This window comes from Sparus aurata, chromosome 13 (assembly GCF_900880675.1).
Source record: "Sparus aurata chromosome 13, fSpaAur1.1, whole genome shotgun sequence".
NCBI lineage: Eukaryota > Metazoa > Chordata > Actinopteri > Spariformes > Sparidae > Sparus > Sparus aurata.
Window position 1 is genome coordinate 26,335,760 of NC_044199.1, and position 26,217 is coordinate 26,361,976.

The following is a 26,217-nucleotide window of genomic DNA, read 5'->3' on the forward strand; positions in this document are numbered from 1 at the left end:
TTTGTGACTTTCACTTTCACCAAAGTCAGATTTTAACAAGATATATGTACTTTTAGTCAAGTTTGACTGTTGTTCAATTTACTAACAAGTACACGGAAACAAATTACAGTCGTAGATGGTGGAAATGTCCCAGGTTTCCAGGTACTGTATCCGGTCATAAACCAAAGTGCTGGACAGATTAAAACCCGATGATGGTACTAGAAGAAAAACCAGGTGACCACAAAAGTTTCAACAAGTCACCACGAGAGACACTTGAGTGTCTGGAATTTTGTGACAATCCCATCTATAAGTTGTTCGGACAGTTAATTAAAAAACAAAGATTTAATTTAAAGAAAAATCCTCTGTGGAAGCGGTAAACCAAACCCCGTTGCCAGGCTGCTCTTATGGCTTAATAATCTGACAGTACCTGTGTCTAATAACAAAAGTACAATCAAGTGTGTTCATAATAACCTCATGCTGTGAGGTTGACAGCGTGAGGCCGAGAGTTGATTTGGATGTTACTGGGAGAAAAAGAGGCAGCGGTGTTTAGAGTCACCTGATGCGGTTGTGGAGGCACGAGGCTGACGGACGAGCTGACGACTGACAGCAGAGATGACATCAGCTGCCACTCCGCTGTCTGTTGATGGTGGGCAGCAGCAACACGGACACGGATGAAGGCTCTGTCCTCGCACCATCGCAGAACACCTCCCAGTCAGATTCCCGCTGCGTCGTGTTGGTGAGCAGCTCCGAGCCTGTTCCAGGTTACAGGACGACTGAAGACGAATACTAGAGACATAGGTGAGAATATGATGTAATATTCTATAACACTGTCATTAAAAGGCCTGTTTTGCTAATGCAGAGAACGCTGGCGGGAATTTGACACCTCCAAGACGTCAAAAGCTTTTACATAGTTTAGAGTCAAACAAAAAAAAAAGTGCCCGAAATGAGTGCACCGAATGCACAACCAGCACACGTCACTGTTGCTCAAAAAGCAGGTCAGAGGAAGGACGTCCATCATTCTGTCAACCTGAATCAAATGTGAAGGCCGAGGCTTTCACTACCTCACACACAGTGACCGTCCTTCGTGTGCAGTGTGATTTGCTTCATGCCGAACAAAATAATGTCCTGAAATTATCCTCCGCCACTGAAAACAACCAATGTTGAATAAACCAATGACACAGGGATGAGCAGGCAAAGAGTCTGATATTTCATGAGATATAAATGTTTTTAATTGGAGGCTTCGTCATATGAAACACAACAGACCTATACCCTCTATAATGCAGACTGTAATGACATGACTAGATCATCTTTTTTTTTTTTTTCTACGTCTTTTTATTTTAGTCCACAGAGCAAGGAGCACACGGTCACTTATTAAAGTGCGCACGGAGGATCAGGCTTCATCATTAGGCTAATGTAAAAAACACATTACGGTAATTCTGCTATTGTAACACCTTACCTCCAACACTGGTCACTTACCACATGTAATGGCGAATGATGCAGTACATGTTACCGCCAACATAAAGACATTTTGGACTTTATATCTGTGATTCAACAATCAGAGAACACCTGTTCTTTTGCCGCCCACGATGCACAGGCATCCAAATAACAACACAACACAATTTTTTTAATTTTTTTTGTACTTTTTCCAACATTTTCAATCCAATACTGACAAGATATTTCACATGCCAGCAAATATCCAGGACCAAAGTGGTGTACTAGCCAACATTACCATTCTCAGAGCCACGCTGCTAAACAGCAGCATACAACTGAAATCACAGGTGAAAATGCAACCCCAACAAACGGTGCAACAAACAAGCAGCATTATCTTATTTTGATATAAATTATGATGATTATGTCTTCAGTCAGTGTTTTTTCTGTGTGAGCTCTCCTGCACAGATCAGATTTATGTTCATGAAAGCAATTTGCTGTCTGCCTTTTATTCAATTTAAATCCATAATTAGTGTCTGATTGAACAAGCAGCAGCTTGTTATCCAATCAGGGACTGCGGCTGCCTTCAAGGTGCACGCTGACGAGCAGTTCAGACTGAGCAGTGTGAAGCTTTAAATCGAACAGAGAACAGCTAAATTAACTGATACAGTGATTTATTGATCAATTTCGGTCTAACTGGATCATTCTCAACTGAACATGAAAAGTGAAATACCCTAAAGCTCCACAAACACACGCACGTTTTACTGATTTAGTTTTTAAAACACATTATGGTGTTCTGGATGTAGTCTGATGAGGTGAATGATCTGCTGTTTTCTACTGTCCCTTCCCTGATATTGAACACATGGGCATAGGAAGCAATTTAAATGTGGGTGGGACAATTTTAACAGAGGTTTGCGGGTTCTCTCCTGGACATCTTTTTATAGAGAAGGTGTCCTTTCATGTAATCTGGTGCCTTTGACCAGGTGGGCTGATACAGTCAGTCGGCCTACATTTAACAATTTCATCCAGAGGAAGCATTTGGCTCCACATCACACAAGTCGGAAACCCAGGCAGGATCCCCGTCGCCCAAGTTCCCTGACATAAACACAGATGACATCACAGCGCACACAGTGAACAATGACTTATTTGTTTGTGAAACGTCCAGTAACTACAATTTCATAGTTGTGGTTTTTGCTTTTATTTAGTTGATGTGTGCTCAGTAGAAGTCTCTGCCAGTCTGTGCTGGGGTGTGACTCGTCCAGTCTCAGCTGTTCAGTCAGCTGCTGCAGCTGCTTCTGAAGTTTGCAGACTTTCCATTCAAACACCCGTTTGCAGTGAGGGTCCATGTTTTCCCATGCAAAATGCACTCAAAGGCTTTTCAGATTGGAAAGTCAGAAATTCCGACTTCCAACTTGCAACGGAACGCCCTACTGATCACTTGACTATCACGCGTAGGCGTGTTTTTTTACTGACGATATGATTCAACAGCCAAGATTAACTACAGGCTTTTTAACTCTTTACCCTCTTCAGTGTTTCAAACCTTTTCTACCATTATAAAAGGTGAGTTGGACTCATCCACACGTATAATGGCCACGACACCCAAGGAAAACAAAAGCCAAACTCTTTTCCTGGGGATGTGAAAGTGTCAAATGACTGCCACAGATGGATTTATACAGTATATGCACCCTTTCCTATTTCAGAAAAATTTATTGCTGCATTGTACCTTTGGAATAGGAAACACAGATGGCAAAAGAGAGAAAATACCTGCATGATCTGAAACTGCAATAAACAGTGTTGTTGATACTCATTCTCATACATTTCCTACATGTTTTCTCTCTTTGTGTTCTCAGTGAACACAGAGGAGAGCGTGCAGCCTGCTAACACCTGCTACGTGATCTTTTACCTTCTGCCGGTGAGAAGAATGGCTGTGACAAGGTGACTGGCTCCGAAGAAAGGAATTCAGATCGAACTCTCTCGAGCCCGGCTCGGCAGCCTTGTCCAGGTGACAAAAGACCAAATGGCGGGCTTTGTCACCCGCACTGTCAGCATTGTCATCTTCTGCCATTTATTTATTTATTTATTTATTCAGAGATTTATCCAGTCTAGGAGTCAGAGATGCTCAGATAATAGCAGGGCCTGAGGTAAACTGGGAGGTGAGATGCTGCCATTTCACAAACACATATATCTGACAGTGGAAAGATTGTCAAGTATAAGAGAAGTATAAGATCTCCACAGTAATGAGGAAAAGAGGTTCTGTATGTCCTTTTCTGATCTGATGGAGGTCCTTCACTGAGCCCACTGGGTGAAATATTTATATCTGAAAAAAAGAAAGCATTTTTCTTTCATTATTCTGTCCAGAACACGAGTCCCAGGATGGTGTTTAAGCTGTTTTTGAAGCTTTTAAATCTGGAATTGTCTCCTCAGGCACACCACTCACCACCAGGCTGCACTCTACATGGCGAAAAAAAGAAACTGCTCCTTCTTACCGGCAATCAAGGGTAAAATGTAGCTCTGATCCAGGAGAGGCTTGGATCGGAATCACGCAGAACCAGGATGTTTCTGCAACTCGTAAAGTGGAAAAAAAATGTTGTGAATAAAAACTCAGTGGAAGGTGGGAAATCTGCCGACTTTAAAGGTGGAAAAAAATAACATCAGATGAGTGCAAAGTAATAACAAAATCTGATTTATGCGGCAGGATTTCTTCCCTTCCTCTGACTGAAGTGTTGCTCATCAACAGTGAAATTAGATCAGCAGTCAGTCTCAACTGCAGCTGCTGATGGAGAGCAAAGCTTTCAGTCTCATTTCTTGGTTAACATTTCCTGGTGCAAGCTATTTTTCAGAACATTTTAAGCAAATTGTAATCATTTAATAATGATCTAAGTGTATCATAAAACCTTAACGTATATATTAAATATTTTCTATCTTACAAAGTGATGGGGACATGTCACCAGCATTCCAATGAACATTTTAATAATAATAATGATATAATAATGACAATTTGTCATTTTTTCTTTTCAACGACATACAAGCAACTAACACAAATCAAAGTGGACCAAAATGTGTATCTAAGTTTTTTTTTTTTAAATCTTCACAGGTAGAGGCTGAGTTTAAGACAGGTGTGGTCCAAGCAAATGGGCTATAATTAAGGGGTTGGTCCCCTCACAGTTTACTTCCCCTCATTCACTTTCTTTATTTTCTAGGCGATTATGTCTTATATAGAAAAAGATATTGTATACTAAGATTTTGGAGTTTTTGAGATGACTATGGTGGGAACACAAATAGATTGAATCAATGAAACTTAAAAATCAGACTTCATTTTTTTTTTTTTTTTTTAAACAGAGTGAAACAGCCACCGTCTTTGCAATCAGCCGTCTCCATCTGGCATTGTTGCAGAGCGGCTTCTTTGAAAACCATCTTAACATGCAGCCCGAACCAATTTCCCAGCAGCCACTTCAGCTCTCCCTCTCATGTTGCTCTTCCTCACATCATACGTTGGTCAGGCTCATTTGACAAGCGCATCCTGACATGCACTGCATCATGAGCAGCTCTGCAGCCGCGACGCACTGTGAATAATGATTGTGGCGTCGTATCGACGATGCTAACTCGTGTGAGCACCAGAGCTGCCCTTTGCTGACAATCGTCTGGTCTTCTTCCTGCAGCTCGGGCTTGTGTGTGTTCATGTGGGCCAGATGTGTGAGCGCAACGACTTTTAAAAGGCCAACGAGGACGCACGGTCAGCCGGTCATTAACATAAACAGCCTTCAGAGTCATTACAAATGTTCTGATCCAAATAAAAAGCCGCATTTGCAGTAATATGTGTGTCAGATCCTGATCTCAACTTGGTTTCTATCATTCCCCACTTGCAGCATCCCTCCTTCCCCCTCACCTCTGTCTCTCAAAGTTATTACAGCGGCGTGCTCCTCTCCCTCTGCTCGGCACAGATAACAAGCAGCTACACTCATCTGCTGACTCCTCTTCACCCAAAGCATCGCTTATCGTTCTTAAACACACCGCTCCTGTGAAACTAATTATTGTGCAAGCTGTATGCCGCTGTGTCGCTGGACCGGGAATGCAAAGAGTGCAAGGAGTTCTAACCCAGCTGGTCCTCTCTTGTCCATTTTTGACTTCTCTATCTATGACCCTCAGTCAGGGGAAGATCCAGATGTTTCACACCTTCCTCTCACGTATTCCCTCACTCTTACTGTAAATATTACCACAAAGGTTGCTTCAGACTGAAGTGCTCAACCCTTTTGGATGAGAGGGAACATTTCTGAGTAGAGGAACTGAATCCAAACTTTGTTTATCTGGTGAGCAACGCACCCTCCCACACGTTACAAGTGAGATATCTGCAGGTTTTATTTCCACTCGGGCGTATGTTTGACAAAGAAAAACACGGTGTATTTCAGAAGGATACATTTTACTTTGTAATTCACTTTGTTTACTCTTCTTCTTTCTTGACCCCACACCCACATTCACACCTCTCTGCAGTCTGTTCTGAATAAACTAATATTTGCCCAGAGATCCAGAAACAATATGCCAGGCAGTGACAGAGCCAGAAATTAATTTCACTTGACAGTGTCTTTACACTCCTAACCCATGCATATATGTATGAAGCAAATGAATTATTTTTTATATATCCTTATGTAAAGAAAGGAGTCCTCTGACAGCTGTAGTCGCTGAGCTCAGACACACAGACATATGCACAACACCGGTGGTGAAAAGTAACTTACAGCGATGTAAAAAGTGCCCAAAAGTCATATTTAAATAAACCTGAAGATATTGTTTTCAAATGTTTTCCTGGTGAAAGTGAAAGTCACACATACAGTACCCGAGTAAAAATCTTAACGTATCTGAGTTTGTGGCAATTTCTGATGAGGTGTCAGGACATTTTCCAGCCATGTTAGAGGCAACAAATCTTGATATTTTTGACAAGATGGTAGGACACTTTCCAGCTGTGTTTGTTGCAACAAGACTGGATATTTTGAACTTGAAATCAGGACATTTTCCAGCTGTGTTAGTGTCAGCAAAATTGGACATTTTTGATGAGACGTCAGGACATTTCTTAGCCGTATTAATGGCAATAAAACTGCATGTTATTAACTAGAAGTCAGGATTACTTTCCAACTGTGTCAAAAGCAACAAAATGTTTTTTTTACGAGGATTCAGGACATTTTCCAGCGTTGTTAGTGTCAACAGCACTGGATATTTTAAACTGGAAGTCAGGATATTTTCCAGCTGTTTCAATGGCAACAAATAACAGATTCCATCTGTGTTAGTGACAATAAAACTGGATATTTTTGACAAGATGTTGGGACATTTTCCATGGCATATTCATGGCATAAAGAAATTGGGTAATTCGCAGAAAGGTTGGGGCATTTTTCAGCTGTGTTGACCCAAACAAAAGCAGATATTTTTGATGAGAAGTCAGGACATTTTCTATCTGCGTTTGTGGCGACGATACTGGATATTTTAGACTTGAAGTCAGGACACTTTTCAGCTGTTTTAACGGCAACAAAACCAGATATTTTTTTGAGGAAAGGTGGGGACATTTTGGAGCTGTGCTAATGGCATCAAAACTTGATATTTTAAACGAGAAGTCAGGCAATTTTCCAGCCTTAGTTAGTGGCAACAACGTGAATATTTTTGATGGGACATCAAGAAATTTGTCAGTATTGTCTGAGAAACACTGACCGTTCATTCTGCTGCCTTTATAGTACTTGGAATTTTTCTACTTCAAGTATATTTTTTTTGCTAATTCTAATCAACTAAAGTTTTGAACGTAAAATGTGGCACTGCTTCGTTTTTCGATGACACACACATACGTTAAGCATCAATATAAACTTGGATAACGTTACTGCGGGTCCTATAACCACCTTTATACATGCTGAGAATATCTAGGACTTCCTCCGACTCCTACACCAATTATTTTGGTTTCAGACTCAAACCTGAGATCCATCCCCGTGGCTATGCCCTTAATGCCAGGAGGGAAACTGCATCATGAAATTCAGAGAGCGAGGAGTGGTGGAGCTGGTGTGTCGGTGTGTGATGGTGTGAGAAACAAAAGGTGATTACTGCTCAGGTAAATGTCCTCTGCTGGTGGAACGCACTGACATGGATTCAGTTTCTGCTCGAAGACACTTCAGCAGGTGAAAACACACTTGACTTGAGGGTTTGAAGCCTACCAGTTCAAGGCCAGCTTCTCTGATCACTGTGCCACTCAGTTGCCTCACAGTGTGCAGTTCAGACTATCTGTGATTTTCCTGTCTAAATTTTTCATTTCGCAATCAGCAGCGTGTTCGCGTGTATTGACTTTGCTGTAATTGTTTTTTGTGCATCAAACTCAGCCCGGAAAGTTCCATGTGGATGTAAATAATCCTGCACATCAGCTTTTAATTTACTTTAATTGAAGTGGACAGGGCCAGTGATGCCTTTTAAAATCAATTTGGACTGAAAATTTAGCCCAGCTTAACTTATTACATTTTTATTTCAAATCACAATCCTTTCGTCTAATGAATACAGTTTCTGAGTGACAGCGCTGGTTATTATGACTTCATTAACTGTTCAGCTGATTATTGATGCATGATTGCAGCTTATTTTATTATCTATTAGCACAGGACTGCACATTCTTTTCTATAACATTTACTGTTAAGTAACTCCAAATTATCTGAAATAAATTTCCCTTTCGTTATTTTTTGTTGCTCTTTATATTGTTGTCTTTCTTTCATTATGCAATGATTGTTTTATCTGGTTGTGTCCGCAGTCGACTATACACACACAGCGTGGGCTGGTAGCTGGGCTGAGGCTGTCGAGGAGGCAGTGCCATTTTGGCTTTCCAACAAAACTCCTTCAAGCTTGTTCACCTGCACAATGAGTTCTGCCTGGAGCCTCCCGCAACCAGGGCCAACAAACCAGCCTCCCATTGAAGGCATACATTGCCTCCAACTTCTTCACCACCTCTATCCTCAACAAACTGTGAGAAAGTAGCAACCAAAAAGCTCAACAAAGTGCAAAGAAAAAGCAAAGTCCAAATCAAAATAAGACGCAAGGAAATAAAAAACAGAAACATACCAAACTGGAGACACTGGAGGAACGACGGACCGAGACGGGGTAACATGGAAAAAGACAGGAAGATGGAACGGACTGACGAACACGCGAGGGAGAACAAAGACTACATACACAGACACACTAACGAGGGTATCAGAAACAGGTGAGGTAATGAACGGAAAAACCCTGAAAGGGAAAAACACACAGGAGGAACTGAGAAGCAAGAAGAGACACACAAGGGTATGGGTCACAAAATAAACAAACAACAAGAAGACACTGAATAATAACAGTTTGATATTTTGTTGCAACCCAGGCTGGTTAGAAATTGTCACCAGACTGGATATAATAGATTACCAGAGCTGGATGCTGAATACCAGCTGTATATGTTTGTGGTCAGCTGTTTAGAAAGAGGGTCAGCTGTCCACTTTGTACAATCATAGCGGACTGAACAAATACTGACATGAGCTGTGACAGAAATTAAAACAGTCATGCTGTCAAAATGACTCTTAAAGGCAAAAACACTGAAGACTCTGCAGCAGGTCCGAACACCGTCAGTGTTTCAGTCCTGCACCTCCCAAAGGCATAAAATTTACATTAAATGAAGTTATGATGCCGATGTGAAAATAATTTGTCTCTTACCTTTTCAATTTATAAGGAAAAGTTCACCAAAAAAGTTGTACTCACAATCATGTCGATGGAAAGTCAGGTGGAGTTTCAAGGTCCTCGAAACGTTTCTGGAGCTTCACAGCAAAACAGCGTTGCAGCATTCTCCTAAACCACTGAAGTAGATGGGGACTCGAAATAAAATAAAAATTAAATAAAATGATTTAATCCAAGTGCCTGGAACCCCTGAGAACCCAAACTGATTTGAAAAGACGTTCTTTGCTCTCCTTTTAAAGCCACTACACTTTAGCTGCTAGGCTAAAAACGTTAGCATGCACAGCATCTAAAATTGGTGGGTAACATTTTTTCACATCAGTTTTGGGATCTCAGGGATAAGACTAGAGGAGCAGTATGGAGCTGTATTTTAAAACAAGTCCCCATGTTAGTCACTTGTACTTCAGAGAACGCTGTGGTGCTGTTTTGCTGCAGAGCTCCGGAAATATGGACGGTAAAACTTCACCTGACTTTCCACCGACAGGGAGGGTGAAGAACCGATACCGTTTTCAGCGTTCCGGTGTCAAATAACCTTGGTTAGAAACATACAAGTTTTCATCCCTACGTTATCAACAGAAAAGAAATAGGACGGTGTGTTCTGTCTCCCCTCTAAGTATCTACAGCTCTGGAAACATCACAGATATGATTCTGCGTTCGATATGTAGCGGTTGGGGAAACATATTGGATGGACGTGAAGGTCAGACAGAGTTGGTTTTCCCTCAGAGCTACAGTGTGCAGCAGAGTGCAGAGGAGCAGGATGAGTAAACAAAGAGAGAGCTTACAGAGGACAGATAATTGAAGGATGGAGAAATCACCTCCAACATGTTTGTCTCCTTAGTAAAGCCTGAAACACCAGGGAGGGGATGATGGGGAGGCAAGGGGATTTATGGGAAACGTTGTATTAATTCGAAGAAGCATTCATAACCCCACTAATGTCAGATCTGTCAACTCACCACTGAATTAATAGTGACGTATCTTCTTCTTATTCTTCACTCTGCGGCTGAAGTTTAAAACAGAAACAAAGATGACAGAGTGTGCTGGAGCTTCACCACATGAGCTGCCACAGATACAGGGATCAATAGATTAATATTGGACGCTCCCTGCTGGTCAAACACGCCGGATTTTGCATGCGTCCGTATTTTGTCAGGAAAGTTTTGGCTTGCTGCGCTGAGCGGGCTGATTGAAATCTGATGGATAATTTATGTTGTGGAGGTGAGCCTGTAATTTCCAGGGGAGCGGTAGTCTATGTGCTTGGCTGGCCACCATGAATGATTAATACGTAAACATTATTCATAACTTTCCCTCATAAATTTAGCCAGTCATTAATTCTGCCAGCCTCCACACAGGTCGAGAGGGGAGGGAAGGTGGAGGAGTTCCGGGCTGAGGTGTGAAGTAGCTGTGGATGTGAGCAGACAGCAGAGAAATGGCCGCCGCACGACGCCCATTGACGTTCTCTCGGCTCAGGTTTACCTGCTTTGTATTTGTTTTCGGAACAGCGGTCTACTGCGATGATTTAACATGATGTTAACATTTTCAGTCGAGCGGTTTGAACTAATTAGCTGCTAATTAGCCGGTGTTGTCCTCTGAGAGATGATGCTCTGCGTTGTTTTGGGGTTTTTTTCCAGAAAGATGGGCTTCAGAGAACAGCTGATCGGAGGTGAGAGGCCTCTGACAGCAATAAGAGGAGAGTGATTGTTCTCGTTAATGAGTGCAAGGAACACACTCTGTCTGGGACTGAGAGTCTGATTAAATTGCTGCTCTGTAGACACAGAAGAGGAGACATGTCTCTATTACCACTTTTACACCTAAATTAGTGTGTATACAAAGGGTTTTTTGAAATAAACAGCTGCTTCACGCTGGGGGGATGCAACACTTTTGTACACGTGTCGTGTTCCATTTTTGTCTCCGTGGCCCGTGTTTGCAGAAACTTCTCTTCACTTCACGATCAGATGTGGTGGTTTATATTTTGTGAATGAGGCCCAATAAGTTCCCCCTGGACCCCAAAAGCCCATTACCTTGACCAACGTATAACATAATCAAGTGAATATCTGCTACATTACCATGTTCATGTTGTCCCAGCTGCTGGGCGATCTCAATCCATATATTGTCCATGACTTGGTTTGGTGGGTTAGTCATTGTGGTGTTTGTCATACAGTAATGGATGCTGTGACACCAAATTGATAAGGTTATCTCGCATTTTGACCTGGACGTCTGCTGAAACAAAAAAAAAATTCATTGGTCAAACTTAGATTTCCACATGTGGAAATCTGCTGACATCAAGGTCCATCAGCATATATTTACCCTCGCATGAATGTTCCAATTAAAAGGTTTTGATTCCTTCCACATTGTTTTTGGCCTTTTCATGGCTGTATTGACAGGACAGTTAGAGACATGACAGGAAATGGTATGTGAGATAATGACGTACAACAGGGGGCCACAGGTTGGACCTGGACCCACAAATGCTACAGCGAGGGCCTGTACAAGGCCTCTGAACGTGGGTCACAGGCTCTACCAACAGAGATATTGGGTTGTCATGGCATATCCCCCTTCTCTTCCCTTATTAATATGAATGGTAGCCTACATGTTAATCATGAACATGTCAGTGTGCATGACGCTAAACGAAAAAAGAAAAAAACATGGCTGACAGTGACAAGCTGATGCTCCTTTTGCAAGTGGCACTAAACTGATACCTCAGCAGTGCCGCCTTCCTGAAACAGTTAACGTATATATTTGTTTGTACTTACAAACAAAGGTATCTAAATGTTCCTTCCAACAGCCTTAGAAAAATATTCTAGTCTCGAGTAGTCTCGTGGAGTGGCAGTAGATGGATTTGCCAATGTTTACCAGAAAGGAAAGTCAACTTTGGGCATTGTTGCATTGTTCCTGTCGGGAATGCACCATAAGTACAGCCTGTAGATGCTTATGTCGGCTGCACAGTGAGTGCTAGCAGGCTCCGATAAGATAAAGGACGGCTGGTTGTGTTTTTTTACATTATTTATGGTCACGTCATCTGAGTGTTTTCCAAAGTTTGTTATAGTGTTCTGCCTCAATCCAGTGAATATTTTACAGTCTAGACAAAACGATGTTTGTGAGTGTTGCGGTTGGCTTTACAAGGCCGACCATGTTTACCAGCCCTGGTAAACCCTGGATGCTTTATAGAAAAGGTTGCTAAAGAAAGAAAAAAGTTTGTTTTCACAAGTTTGCCTTGCTTTATTCTATTTTATACTATTTGAATTTATTTGTTGTTTTTATTTGTTATTTTTCAGACTTAGTATATGATATTTTCTTTTTTACCATCTTCTCTGGTTTCTAAACCAAACCACATATGTTCCCCAAAACACACACACACACACACACACACACACACACACACACACACACGCACACACCTGCACACACAAGACCACCCATCACGCCAATATTCGGGTATTTTTTTATGTTGTTGTTGTTGCTGCCACTGTCTGTATTCAGTGTTTGTTTGTCCTCCTGCAACATGTTCATCATGTATTCTAATGTACCTCTGTAGACCTGGGTGATACCGCTGACACGTCCACACGATAGTGAGGCTTCAGATTGGTCAATACCGATAATTAATGATCATTTTTAATGACCTGTCTTATTTTGATTTTAAAAGACCAGGATTTAACCACTTTATTTTTAATATTATTACTTTATCAAACTACGCAGGTCATAATTATGTTAACAAAATGATGAAAAACACACAAATGAAATAAAAATTCTTGCCATACTGGCGAGCTGACTTGTCCTTTTTTATTCACAATTTTCTCTCAGCAGCACTCATTTTCTCATTCCAGTGTTAATGGGTTGTACTTGTGTTTTCCTTGTGGCTGGCTTGTGAAGCGCTCGGCCTGCTGGTGCGAGCTGGTGCGGCAGATTGTGAGCCGTAGTTGCCCCGGTAGTCGCGCCGACCACCACGGCTGTCACAGCTGCAGTGTCTCTGGGCCGGTAGTTCGAGTGGACAGGCTTGCCTGTCTTGCTACGTGAAGGATTTACACACTAAAATGGATATTTTTCTAAGGGATATTTTCCCCCGTCTGTCCAAACAACCTTTTTATCAAGCTATTTATTAATTTATTAGTTATTCAGTTATTTTTACAGATATTTTGATTAACACCTTTCTGGTACACTGCCCGAGGTGCTGAGGAGAAACTGAAAGCAAAGGGTGATTCATTTATGAAGACAGATGACAAGGTGGAGTTATTCCTTACAGAAAGCATCAACGGACATGCAAAAAAAACAAAAAACAGAAAGCGTCTATGGACTGCCAAAACACACAAAAAAGGATGTTAAAAACACAGAGCAACAGCAGACAAAAGTTTAGAAACAGAGCGGCTAACGTGAACTAACAACACAGAAGATCCACAGAGCCCCTTTAAGGTTTGTTTTGATTATGAAAATGATTTCAGACTTGTATCTGTTTAAATTGGGTAAAATAATTGAAAGGTTTTGGCCCAGGGGTAGAGCCAGCATCTTGTCAGAAGGTCGCTGGTTTGATTCCTCTGGTCTGCATGTGGAAGTGTCCTATGGCAAGATACTGTACCCCAATCTGCTCCTGATGTGCTGGTCGGCGCCTTGCATGGCAGCCCCTGCCATCAGTGTATGTATGAATTTTTGAAGTCGCTCTGGAAAAAACCATCTGCTAAATGCCATGAGTGTAAAAACTGCTTTATTTTTTGTCATCTTTTAGTCTTTTGATTCATCACTGCTTCCCATCAGAGCTCACATCCACTCCAGACTTTAATTCATAGGCAGACAGGCAGATTCAGAGGGCTGATAACCGGATGTGAGTTGATCCATTTGCTCCTGAAAAGCTGTCTCTGTGTCGTCCACCTGCGTCTTTCGGCCACAAGGTGTTCCCCTGTCACCAATCTTAATTAACCATGATGCATTTCTTCTGATTTGTGTCCAACACAGAGAATGAGCTCTTCGGTCCGACTGCAGCACTTTAATAAGGAGAGGTGGCATCGAGTCAAGCTTGGGCCCATCTCAGCGGGGGGGAAACACTGATTGTAGAATGTCGATATGTGGTGTGCTCATTTGCATTCTTAAAAACACACACAAACACACACACACACAAATAGACGCAAATAGGCCTTTTTTCATTGGCTGATCATTAATGCAGGGGCTTGTGTTTCTCCTGGCTGTGGATCAATACAGGTTTAGATGCATGCGGCGCTTAAGTTGGATGGTCTATAAATAACTCAGTTTGAGGTCCAGCTCATGACCGGATGGGATGATGGATGGCTGAGGGGCCGCGGTTTTTTTTGTTCGATAGCGGAGGTGATATAAAAGCTTCAAAAGATCCGCTCTCCGGGGGTCTTGGAAAGGTTGGACGCTTTGACCAGAAGGTGTTATATTTTACATGCCTTCAGAAGCTGCCAACGTATTCCCCATCTTCCCCCTTTTTTCTATTTGCACTGCTTTAAAGGGACAGTTCACCCCAAAATAACATTTTTCCCTCTTACCTGTTCATCCATCTAGATTGTTTCTGCAGGAGTTGCCGAGCATAAAGTAGAACATATTGGAACTAGATGACACTCTTTCAAAGAGAAAACAATTGCTTTTTGTCGGTCTCCATTATCAGCGTGAGTCATTTTACATCACACGAATTAGCCTAGCAGCTAGCAGACTTTTCCTCGACTCAGTTTAACAGATTTACGTTTTATTTCTACTTGTCTTGCTCGCCGTTGGTTTAAGCCACTGCATCTCCCCACAGAACATCACGGTTGAATTTCAGCCTGTTATTGTTGTAACAGATCAGCTGATGTTGCCGTGACAAGGGCAACAAGCTGGCAGCCTGCTGAGTGAGAGACCTCCCTGTCTGTTGATCTGTCCAAGTCCAAAATATTTCCACATCGCGATTTGTTTTTTTCCTGACAGGGAAGCAAATAATCCTCATCGTCTTGTTCTTGGCTGCTTGCCACCACCAGTCTGTCACTGGCTTTGAATGTTTGGAAAGGAGGTTTTTTTTTCAAATAGGCGCATCTTAAAAATTATGATATGTATCGATATTTTCATTTTGCATTGATCACATTGGATTGTTTGATAATTTAATCAGTATATCGATAGATGGATCATTGCACCCCTAATAAAAAGTACTGCAGGTAAGAGGGAAAATACACATTTTTGATCCTGAACTGTCCCTTTGAAATGAACTGGTCCTGACTTCAGATCAGCTGCAGAGCCAACACATCATTGCCAGGAAAGGCTTCTCTTCTCGGCACAAAACTGTAAAATGGAGCCTCTGCTGCCACTCATTTGAAGTTGTCAAAGTCTCCCTAAACAACATTGATTGACTTTTAACTGACTTCTGGCAGTGGGGCTTGTTATCAGCCGGGATGTGCTGACTCCAGCTCTCAGCCCTCATGTAACAACCCAGCTCTCTCCGCTTCTGCATTAGCACTTTAAAGCACATCTGTTGGCTGCCAGGGCAATTACTGCCACAGATACGATGATTTCACATGAAGATTTTTCCCCAATCACGGACGGAAAATGAGGCTGGAATTTTAAAATGAAGGAACTAATGATGGAGCTGGAAACATGTTTGGGATTGATGGGAAAAAAAAAGATGTATGTGAGGGGAAAAAACCTGAAGAAGGAATATATCAGTGGTTGTCAACATTACGTGCTGCTCTCCTTCCACATTGTACTTTACTCGTGCTGACCCACATTTCCTGTTGGTTTGCCTCCGAGGACTTGGCTTAGTTATTAGGGTTGCGTCTCTCCGTCTGGCCATTTTTAAACAAAAAAGGCATTTTCTAAACAAAGCCATATGCTGCGCTGGAGTCCTCTCTTTCTCCATCACACACAAGCAGTCTGACTCGTGCAGCTCTCACAGTCAAGAGCCACGCTTGGAAATGGGAATTCTGACTGAAGTTATCAGAGAGAGGTAGAGTTTCTGTCTTTGTTCCAACTATTTCATGAATTGAAACAATCCAAATCGGGTGTCGAGGATCCAGTCAGAATGAAAGATTGTCAGGCTGGTTTACAGCGGCAACAATTAGTCAATTAAAAGAAAATTAAAAGAAAAAGAGAATTAAGATAATTTATTCTTCACTTTCAGTTAAAAAACATCAAACACTTGTTGGTTCCAGCTTCTTAAATGTGAGGATTCGCAGCTTTTCTTAGTCACTTCTGACAATAAATGAAGAGTCTTTAGGTTTTGGTCTGCTGGTTGGATAAAAGAGGCAATTTGAAGCCGTCACTTTGGGCTCTTGAAAGTTGTAATGAGCTTTCTTCACAAGTTGTTTTTGGACTTGTTCTAAACTCAACGATGAATCAATCAATCTCAAATAAAAAAATAATCAAGAGTGAAATGAAAATAATGAAAATGTTTGTTAGTTGCACTGTAATATAGTGATAATGGTTAAAAGTACAATATGATCAAATCAAATAAGTTTTATTTGTACATGCAAAAAATCACAATCACATTGCCTCAATGGGCTTTTCAATCTGTACATCAGATATTCCTATAGGACTGAATGGACTTCAGTTCATATACGTTTGTGGAAACGAGGTGTCAGCAAAATGTCCTTTGTTCTTGTTTTGATAGAGAGCCTCCTAGTGGCAGAAGTTGCATATTCAATCAATCAATCAATCTAATTTTATTTGTATAGCCCTTTACAATATCCAGACGGTACCCAAAGTGCTTTACATCAAAGCAATAAAATAATACATAAAAACAACACATAAAACACAAGAAAGTGCTACAGTGCTGCAAGAAAACACAAGAAAGTGCTACTAGTGCTGCAGGGTGTTAAAGGCCCTCTAAAAGTGCATAAAATAAAAAACAGGCAAAATAAGTACACCTAAAAGCAGGACTACCCTAGTCAGAGTTAAATGCCAATCTAAAAAAGTGTGTCTTCAGCTTTGATTTAAAAAGGCTGAGGTCAGTAGTGGTGCAAATGTCAGGGGGCAGTCTGTTCCACAGCCTGGGAGCTGTGACAGCAAAAGAACGATCACCCCACTGTTTAAGTCTTGACCTTGGAACCTCTAACAGGAGCTGGCCGGAAGAACGGAGGGCCCTGCCATGATCACGGACAGTTAAAATCTCTGACAGGTAGGAGGGAGCCAGGCCATTAATGGCATAAAAAGCAAACAATAAAAGTTTAAAATCAATTCTAAAACGAACTGGAAGCCAGTGGAGTGACGACAGCACAGGGGTAATGTGTTCACGCCTGGACGTGCCTGTTAAAAATCGTGCAGCAGCGTTCTGGACAAGTTGGAGACGCGAAATTAAAGACTGGCTGAGGCCAACATAAAGTGCATTACAATAGTCCAGTCTTGAACTTATGAAGGCATGGATCGCTTTCTCGAGGTCCTGCCGACTTAAAAAAGGCTTCACTTTGGCCAGGAGACGCAGCTGAAAAAAACTTGTGCTGACAACAGACCTAATCTGTTTATCGAATCTGAGCCCACTGTCAAATGTTATCCCAAGATTCTTTACATGTGGTTCAAAAAAGGGCGCCAGAGTCCCAGAGCTTGTAATTAAAACATTTGACATAGATGGCGTGCCAAACAAAATGCATTCGGTTTTGCATTTGCTATTGTGCATTTATCAGGAACAATTGGGCCTTGGTGAAGGTATGCCCTCTACTGACTGAGTGCCATTCTTGTTTTGTCTCAACTTGTTTTGTCACATTGAATTCACTAAAATAATTGCTGCAGTTTCAGAGCATAGAAACATCGCTGACAGGTTAATCAGATTAATTAACACTGCTGCTTACTGAACATTTTCCACTGTCCCACAGGCCGAGGGGATGCTGTGAAGTCTCGAGCGTCGTAAAAAAAAGTTGCCGTCTCCAATCATTGTTTTGTGGGAGCTTCACATGAATCACACCGGTTTATGTTTCAGGTAAAAAGATGACAGAATCAGACCTCCACTGAAAGCACATGGATACTGTAAAACAGTCTTTCTTAAAATAGTTTTTAATTAGAAATGAGAATCTCAGGAAGAATCTCATTATTGAAGACATTCTGTGACCAGGACACACGAGCAGGACATTCGAGCCCGGATCCTAAATTAGAAACTGTTCTCACGTCTCAGGACACATTAATATTAAACTTCTGGACGGTGGTCATTAAGACAGCCATAAGCTGCAAATCCAAGTCTTATTTTGGATCTGGAGCAACGACGATAAACAATTACACAGAATTATTGTTAATTGCATATGCTGATAGAGAAATTAGAGTTTTAATTGGAACTATTCATGCATTACAATATGGATCCTTTTTCAAATTAATTAAAATTTAAAGGCTGAAAGTTTCGGTTTCGTAGCTTTTTGCTCAAACTTCTCACTTCTAAATGTTTTAATGTATTTAGAGGAACTTCATGAGTCAGTGCCTGTGTGCACACGCTGTGGTCACAGCTGCTTCCAGCCGGTTTCTCCACAAGTTGGTGAACACAGATGTAACATAATTCACACAATAGCTTAACAGGACAAGTCTATAGCTTTGTTTGCTTGTCAACAACAAAGTTAAAAAAAACTCCCCCTGCGTACGTGCACTGCACCGATCCGGTGCTGTCATTGAAGAACCTGGCAGCGAGGCCGACTTTGCATCGTAATTTCAAACAAGCCTCCAGAGTCTTCAGAGCGGCGGAGGAGACAGCTGCCAATTGAGCCTGCCTCGCCTCTCCGCCGTGATGGATGAGCCTGCCGCGGTCTCTCACCTTGCTCTTGTAATTGAGGCTTCAGTTGTTGTCACACCGCATGGTCATGGTCAAAAAGGAAAATAGCGAAGAGCGCTCCCCCTGCACTTAAAGGCAGCACCAGAGGAAAGAGAAAGTTTGGCTCGGTTTGAGTTTTGGCTGTTTCACAGTTGTGATATGTGGTGATAGAATATGTTCACGAGCGTGCAGGTACAGTACCTTAGGCCCAAAAAACCCCCAGAGTGCACTGCAGTTTTTAAAATCTTTCACCTGGCTTCTTTTCAGGATTAAATGTCAGTAAATCGCCCTTGGCATAAAGTTATAGTGGAGATTTCACAGGCAATCAAATCTGTTTGATATAGTTTAGTGTCAGAGGGCTTTCAGAACAGAATGATGTTAATAAAACACTTTATTAATTTCTGCTGGACAGTCTGAGGTACAGACGGAAACATCTCAGGCACACGTTTGCCATTAGATTTTTAAATACATTCATGGTTCCCAGACGACTTTGGTGATTCGCTGACATAACCTCTTGCACCACCAGCAGGTTTCCTTTTTTGGATTTTAATGACACATCTTGACTTTTATTGGATGGATTGCCATCTGATGGGCGGTTCGGCTCGTGGCATCCCAAGGCTGAGTCTGCAAAAAAGAGCACTATATCTACGACTAACAGGTGGGACACATATCCCAAATCATCTTTACACAACAATTATCAATTAAAACAATGAGGTGATGGCACCGGCTGTGTCTCTGGTCAAACCTGTTTTACGTGGATGTCAAAAACAAAGCAAGCAGAATGTGTTTGCAGCCTGTAAGCATGCTAGCTAGCTACTTGAAGCTATCTACAGTAAGCAGCTGTTAACTGATACTATGGCAATGAGTAAAAGTCCTTAAATCTCCTTGGTACTTGTTCCCTGTTGTCAAACTGACCTTACAATATTTGAATGACATCTTAGATTCAAAATTTTACCACTTCAGTCGAGGTCAAGAAAAGTAAGAGAGGAGCCATTTTTCATGTCTTTAATCTGGACGGATCAGTCACCATGTACCGGTCTCGTACCTGTCAGATGGTCCATCCTCTCCCTCGAGACCGCAAAACCACCCTGCTGTTTCCAAAGTGGAACTTTAATGATATTTCTAAGTGTTAAAACGAGTGCTTCTGGACTTTATTAATGACCTTACATGACCTGGATGACTGAGAATCTTAACAGATTCTTTAACAACAAGTTAAAGTCAGTCAGCGTTATTTTTGTCTGCGTAACAGCGGGGTGCTGGTATGGATCATCCAAACGTTAATCAACATCTTATAAGTGAGGCTGATCTTTACTTTCATCTACTGAGGCAAAAATATCTGTAAAGCTTTTCCCAAACGCCTTCATGAATAGCGCTGATGGGCGATAATGTTCAGTCTTCTATGAGCTGTTGGATACAGAGATTGCCCCCCGACCATAATACAACATGAAATTACAGCGACCTAAAGTGCTGCAGTCAGATATTCCTCACTCAATATTCATCCATCTGCCCGCTAATGCATTCAGCGCGAGCTAGGGTATGATCGCCATGTTTGCTGCTGTGCGTATCATTAGGCTGAGTGTGTTTTAATTCAAATGGAGGTTGAAGGCTCAAAGTATTTCTGCCTGGGTCGAACACATCTCACATGATGGCTGAATGCTTAATATTTGATATATAACAGAGCCTGCCAACATGTGAACACAAACTGTAATATATATGAGCAAACAGGCAGCGTGGAGCCGCTCAGTGAAGCACAGGACGTTCGGCTGGATGAAAAGGAGCCGAGAGCCACTTGACACCCAGACTCCGTATCTGTCTCTGCGCTTCCCCTCCCTTCAGATTACTCTGAGGGGCGGGTGGGTGGGTGGGTGGAGATGACGGGAGATGAGATGATGTGTTCATGTTAAAGTGTGTGACAGAAGAGAAACCAGTCATGCTTAAGCCCGTGTCAGCCGCTCTGCGTTAACAGACAGTTGCGTTTTTTGGTAGCATACAAGAATTGTATGTATAAATTTTGCACTGATGTCACGGTATGGAACAGTTGTTAAGAAGGCATTTAGATTTAAATTTGATTTCCTGGTGTTTCATTATCCTGAGTGAAGATTTCAGTATAAGTAGAAGAGCAGACGGGCTTTCATCTTAAGAATGGGTGTAAATAACGTCTTTTGACATCAGTTTGAAATCTCTGGGCTTCCAGAGACTTTTGTGACGATTGTGCAGGAGAATGCTTAAACACTGTTTTGCTGTGAAGCTACAAAACTTCACCCCACTTTGAGTCAGCATGAGGCTGAAGAGATAACGACTGAACTGTCATGTTTGGGGGAACAGTTCCTTCCCTCTCAAGAGACACAATTAAATGCCCTATTTGTAAGAAAATCGGAGTCTCATTCCCAACTCATCAAAAATACTGAGGCGTGAGGATGCTGGCCAACCCCGCCAGTGTTTGAAGAGTTGGGAATGAGACTGAAAAATCTACTTATCTTACAAATAGGATAGTGTAAGATAGTGTAAGACACAAGTCAAAATTGAGGCTTCAGTATTTTATATGTTCTTATGGATGTAAAAGATCTTGAGAGTTAAAAAGGTCAAAGTCAGCACCAACTGAAGCTCCTCTCTCTCACAGAAAACGCTGCTCCTTAAACGCCTCGTCAGTGGTCCCGCCTTTAATTCCGTGACTTCCTGACATCACACTGCGTCAACATGTCGCACATTTGCATAATTTAAGCCTCATGGCTTTGTTTGTTTTAGTCCTGTTGGCATTATTTTCCCATCCAGAGCTGCAGATGACATTATACAGTCCAACAGTTTTCCCGGGCTGTGTTGCTCCTCATGATGAGTAAACTGACCTTTCTGTGTTACAATGGCGAAATTCACTTTTGACGTAACTGACCTGGACGTGCTAACAACTCAAACATGCTAACATTAACGGCTTGAATTTATGCTATGCTATGCTATGCTTAATATATTAACCGGTGCACATTTTAAAGGATAAGCATTAATTGTTCAGTAATGGTGAATCAGCTTTTTTTGTTCCACCCAGCTCTGCTCGCTCTGGCACAGACTCTCCAAACTGGCATCTCCAAAACGGAAACTGATGTCCTTGTGCAGGAGGTGTGGAGCCACAAAGAGTGAGTATGTAACACCTCATACATTAGTACATGACGGCTGAATATGCTGCCAAATACAAGTAAGTCTTTTTTTTTTTGCATCAGTGATAATGAAAAACATTAACATTATGTGCACTCACTGTTATTTTGAAGCCAGTGACTCACACGATCAAGTCACATGTACAGTTAATTTGCTCTAATTGTTTCTTACTGAAATGATTAAACAAAGACTGCATTCAATGAATCGCATAATAATATAATTAATATGACTAAAGTGATTAGTCTTTGTCAAATCTGAGGTTTTTGTTTTAAAACTCAGACAGGGAACGTTTGTTTCCCGACCTGATGCGATTTGTAAACCACATTGTTCTATTCATGGCAGACGTAAGCCGTGCTCTGTGGCCACTTAAACGGAGCTCCGGGGCAACGTTTGTCAAGTCATTCTTTTTAAATGCAACCCAAAATCATAAATCACACGTTTGCCTCAAAGGGCTGCTTAATCTGAAGGTGAAAACTCAAAAAGCTTTAGCAGGAACAAAGGAAGAGGCCACAGGAATCACGATACGTACGAATGTGAAGAATATGGATCCAAGAAGATGTGGAGCCACTTTCAGGTGTCACCAAAACTAGAACGAACTCTCCATCACAAAGACCTGCAAAGAAGACAGATTAAAATAAAATCCCATGTGGCAGCTGAGTCGCCTCAGTGGCAAACTAAATGTAGGCAAAGTATGTTTCTGCAAAACCACAGATAAGTTCAAACTTTACACTTCTTCATGTAGCAATGTTACTATCAGAGCCATGTTACTTTATTCGGATTAATTCTATTAAACTTTTATGATATTGTTGTTTGATTAATTACCTTGACAGTTGTGAGAGTACTTACTTGATTCTTTTGATATTATTTACGGATATAGATATGTATGGTTGAATTTATCCCTGCTTAGTTTCAAGTTTAATTTCCAGCTCTTCCCTCATCACGATCCTGCACTTATGCTCTGGTGAGGGTTGTGCACAAAAGCCCTTAGTTAGGGTTAGGAAAACATCGCGGCTTGGCTCAAAATATCTACTAGTTTCCAACCAAATTTGCCCCAGTTTGATTGATTGTTCCTGGCCTTGCTTGCATCTCTTACACTTAACACAAATCACATGTGCCCCTCGTGTGAAGGAGGCTGATTAGCCACAGCTCGGCCTGTGTGTCTGCTGTTAAATAGTGGATCTAATTGTGTGCTCATACACGCGGGCTAATGCGCATTATCTCCCCTTTCACAGCGCGCACAAAGTCAAACGGCTATAAGACGAGAGCCTGTTGGAGGACACCCAAAGAGCTCAGGCAGTTCAGCAACACGGAGACAAATACAATAAATTCAGCCAGATCGACATAATGTGTAGAAAGCAGAGCGCCCGGGCCATGTGCCACACTTCATAGGCTCCGTTTAGTGGCTGTTGTCATGGAGGATCAAAGCGTTCGCCATCGCGCTCCCTTCCAGTGAGATTTCAGCGCTGTGCAACCCTCAGCTCAGCGAAAGGGATTAGGCCGGCCTTGAATTTAAAGGGGTGGGGATGAATTTTAGCCTACAGGGGGTGGCATGTTTCTATTTATGGCATGAGCTGCATAAACTCAAGCTTGGTGTCTTGCAGGCATTCACTGGAGCGTTGGCCCTGTTTTGAAAGAAATGCTGCGGAACAATTATGTGTCGGCAAAAAAATGGAGCTGTTTGACTTTCCGAACCTGTTTGTTCCATTTAGTCGGCATAATGAAGACAAACGGGATGATTTTTCCAAGAACACTGGTGTTGACTTTCACAGGCTAAGCATGTTTTTTTTCTTCTCAGATTCCCCAACCTATTTTTAGTTCTATACCCAACGAGCATTGAGAAGATGTGTGTATCCATGCCGAACCCTTTATAATTAATGGCACCCATGCTGTGTTTGTGTCTTTGACTGTCGTCTTGTGTGAAGCGCAGGTGTCACTGAAGTCATCAAGGGCTGGTGTCGCATCCACCAATCAGACCAGCGCGAGACGCAGATCGGCCAATTACACACCAGCTGCAACCACAGGGGGAGGAGGGGGGAGTAAAAGAGGTTGCAGATGACAGAGAGACTCTGAACAGAGCTGTTTTGACAGGGATGGCATGTTGCCCATTTCCTATTAATAGTCAAATATTTGTAGTTGAGTGAATCCGTCTTCCTCTCAGGCGGTTCCCAACTCTTCAGTTAGTATTCACTCTTTCCATCAAAACTTCGGTCATGCCACTGATGCGGCATTTAAATTGAATAAACATGAAGTTATCCTCTTCCGAAACAGAGCTTTCAACTTTAACTTTTGAGCTCTACTCCGAAAAACCTTAGTCAAGTCATACTGAGTCAAAAGGGAAGATTTCTTTGAAACACAACTTATTTAATATTGTCATCAATGTATCACTGTAATAGCCGAGCCAGGGGGAATTACAGACATCGCTACAGCACAAAGTAATTCCCCCTTAAAGCACAAATGGTTGTTTTTATGTTCCTGTTGGAGTGCAGATTAAATAAACTAGATACAGTCTGTCAATTGGTGACCGTGATTTTTAGGGTTAATGTTGGTGGGTGGGTCCACCACTTCGTTGTAGGCTGGGATATCTGAACAACGACACCTGAAGGGGACGGTCAAGACAGTTTGTAGAGATTCATGGTGGCCAGAAGATGAATCCTACTGACTTTGGTTGTCCCATGACTTTTAATCTTACACCAGCATCCCGTTGGCGTTTTTGGTTTTTTGTGACTTGTCGTATTGGATGGATTACCATAAACATTTGGTCAGACAGTCATGTTACCGTCAAGATGAACAGTGATAACTTTGGTGTCGTCCAATACTTCCATTTAATTTAAATTACCTAATCGCATGAGCCTCAGCTAGTTTTAAGCGCTAATTAGTCAGCAAAATATTTGCATGCTAACATGCTAAGGTGAATGTAATATACATTGTACCTACATCAGCATGTTGGCATGGTGAGGCAGCTGTGCTTCAGGAGGTAGAGTGAGCCATATAGTCATCAGAAGGTTGCTGTTTCAATTCCCTGGCTGCATGCTGAAGTGTCCTTGAGCAAGACACTTAACTCCTGATGAGCAAGTGCACACCTTGCATGGCAGCCTCTTACATCAGTGTATGACTGCAGCCTCAAAGAGCAGCTAGCAAAGCCCCTCTGGAGAGTCTAGCTGTTATCCCTTGTTTTCAATCTTGATGCTAGGTCAATTTCATTCTGACTGCAGGTCTATCACTTTAATTGTACAAAGATGAAATTGTTATGTTAGCTGTCATGTTACACTTGCAAAAAAACCAAAAAACAACAGAATTTTAAAATACTTCCCACAGCAACCACCGCTTATCGAGCTTGTGCAGTATATTTGCGGTGCAGCATGTTGTAGTGTTTATGGTAACAGACACTGTTTTTCCTACAATATGTCCCAGTTACTTGTGATAACAGACTGTGGAGATGTTCCCAGTGATTCCAGTTTACAGCAAGTGAATGTTATTACATGAGTATTGTTTATAAAATGGAGGATGATGATTCTGGAGTCTGCTGATGATGATGTTGCTGAGAGGCACTTCAGTCTGACACCTGCCTCTCTGTCAGTGTTCAGCAGTTGTGTCATTTAAATTCAAATGTCACCTCTGGTAGAAAATGGATGGTATGTTGCTTCGGTCTGAGAGAAATCATACAGACATATTTTCTGTAGAACCAGAGGAAAACATAAAGTCAGGACATCTGTCAAACAGATAGCAGCCACGGGAAAATCAAAGGCATTTAGCTGTTTATCATATTGTCTTCTTTTGATTCATGGTTCCCTCTTTGTTGTCCACGTGTCAGAGGGAGTGTGTTTATGATAAGCATGCCATTATGAGCATGGAAACCATGGCTGTTTTTAAAATAGAAATATCCCTGGAAAAACAGCACTCCTGCAGTGATGATTCCAGTAAAGCCTTATTTAATGCATGCAGTTGCCTCTCCTGCACTTAATAAATAAGCACTTAATAAATCATTAATATTTCATTGTCTCTGACTGCATTATTAAAACCATAATGAGCCAGTTCGGCTTTTCTCATCGATTTTTGCTAATTAACCGTGTTGAAATAAATTTCTCTTTATTTGGTCACTTTAACCCGGCTGCGACAGCAGCAGTGGAGATTCAGACACTACCACTGTGAAAATACTCTTTTACTCCAAAGTGTTATTAATCCTGCATTCATGTTTGAGCAGAATTTTTCTCTTGATTGTGTTCAAATGGATTATCAGATTTTTTCATTATGGATTAATCTGCTGGTTATTTTCTTCT

The 26,217-nt window shown here is 41.7% G+C and overlaps 1 long non-coding RNA gene across 2 annotated transcripts; it reads right to left on the reverse strand.

Annotated features, from left to right (window-relative positions):
- Nucleotides 1-628: 628 nt before the first annotated feature.
- LOC115594602 (uncharacterized) lies at nt 629-8,598 on the reverse strand. 2 transcript variants are annotated; one of them, XR_003986526.1, is made up of 4 exons: nt 8,476-8,598; nt 3,894-3,966; nt 3,311-3,724; nt 629-765 (listed from the first exon to the last, which is right to left on the reverse strand). It is a non-coding gene; the product is annotated as an uncharacterized LOC115594602 (long non-coding RNA). The 2 variants fall into 2 exon arrangements; XR_003986525.1 differs by lacking the exon at nt 629-765 and having other exon boundaries at nt 2,598-3,724.
- Nucleotides 8,599-26,217: the final 17,619 nt, after the last annotated feature.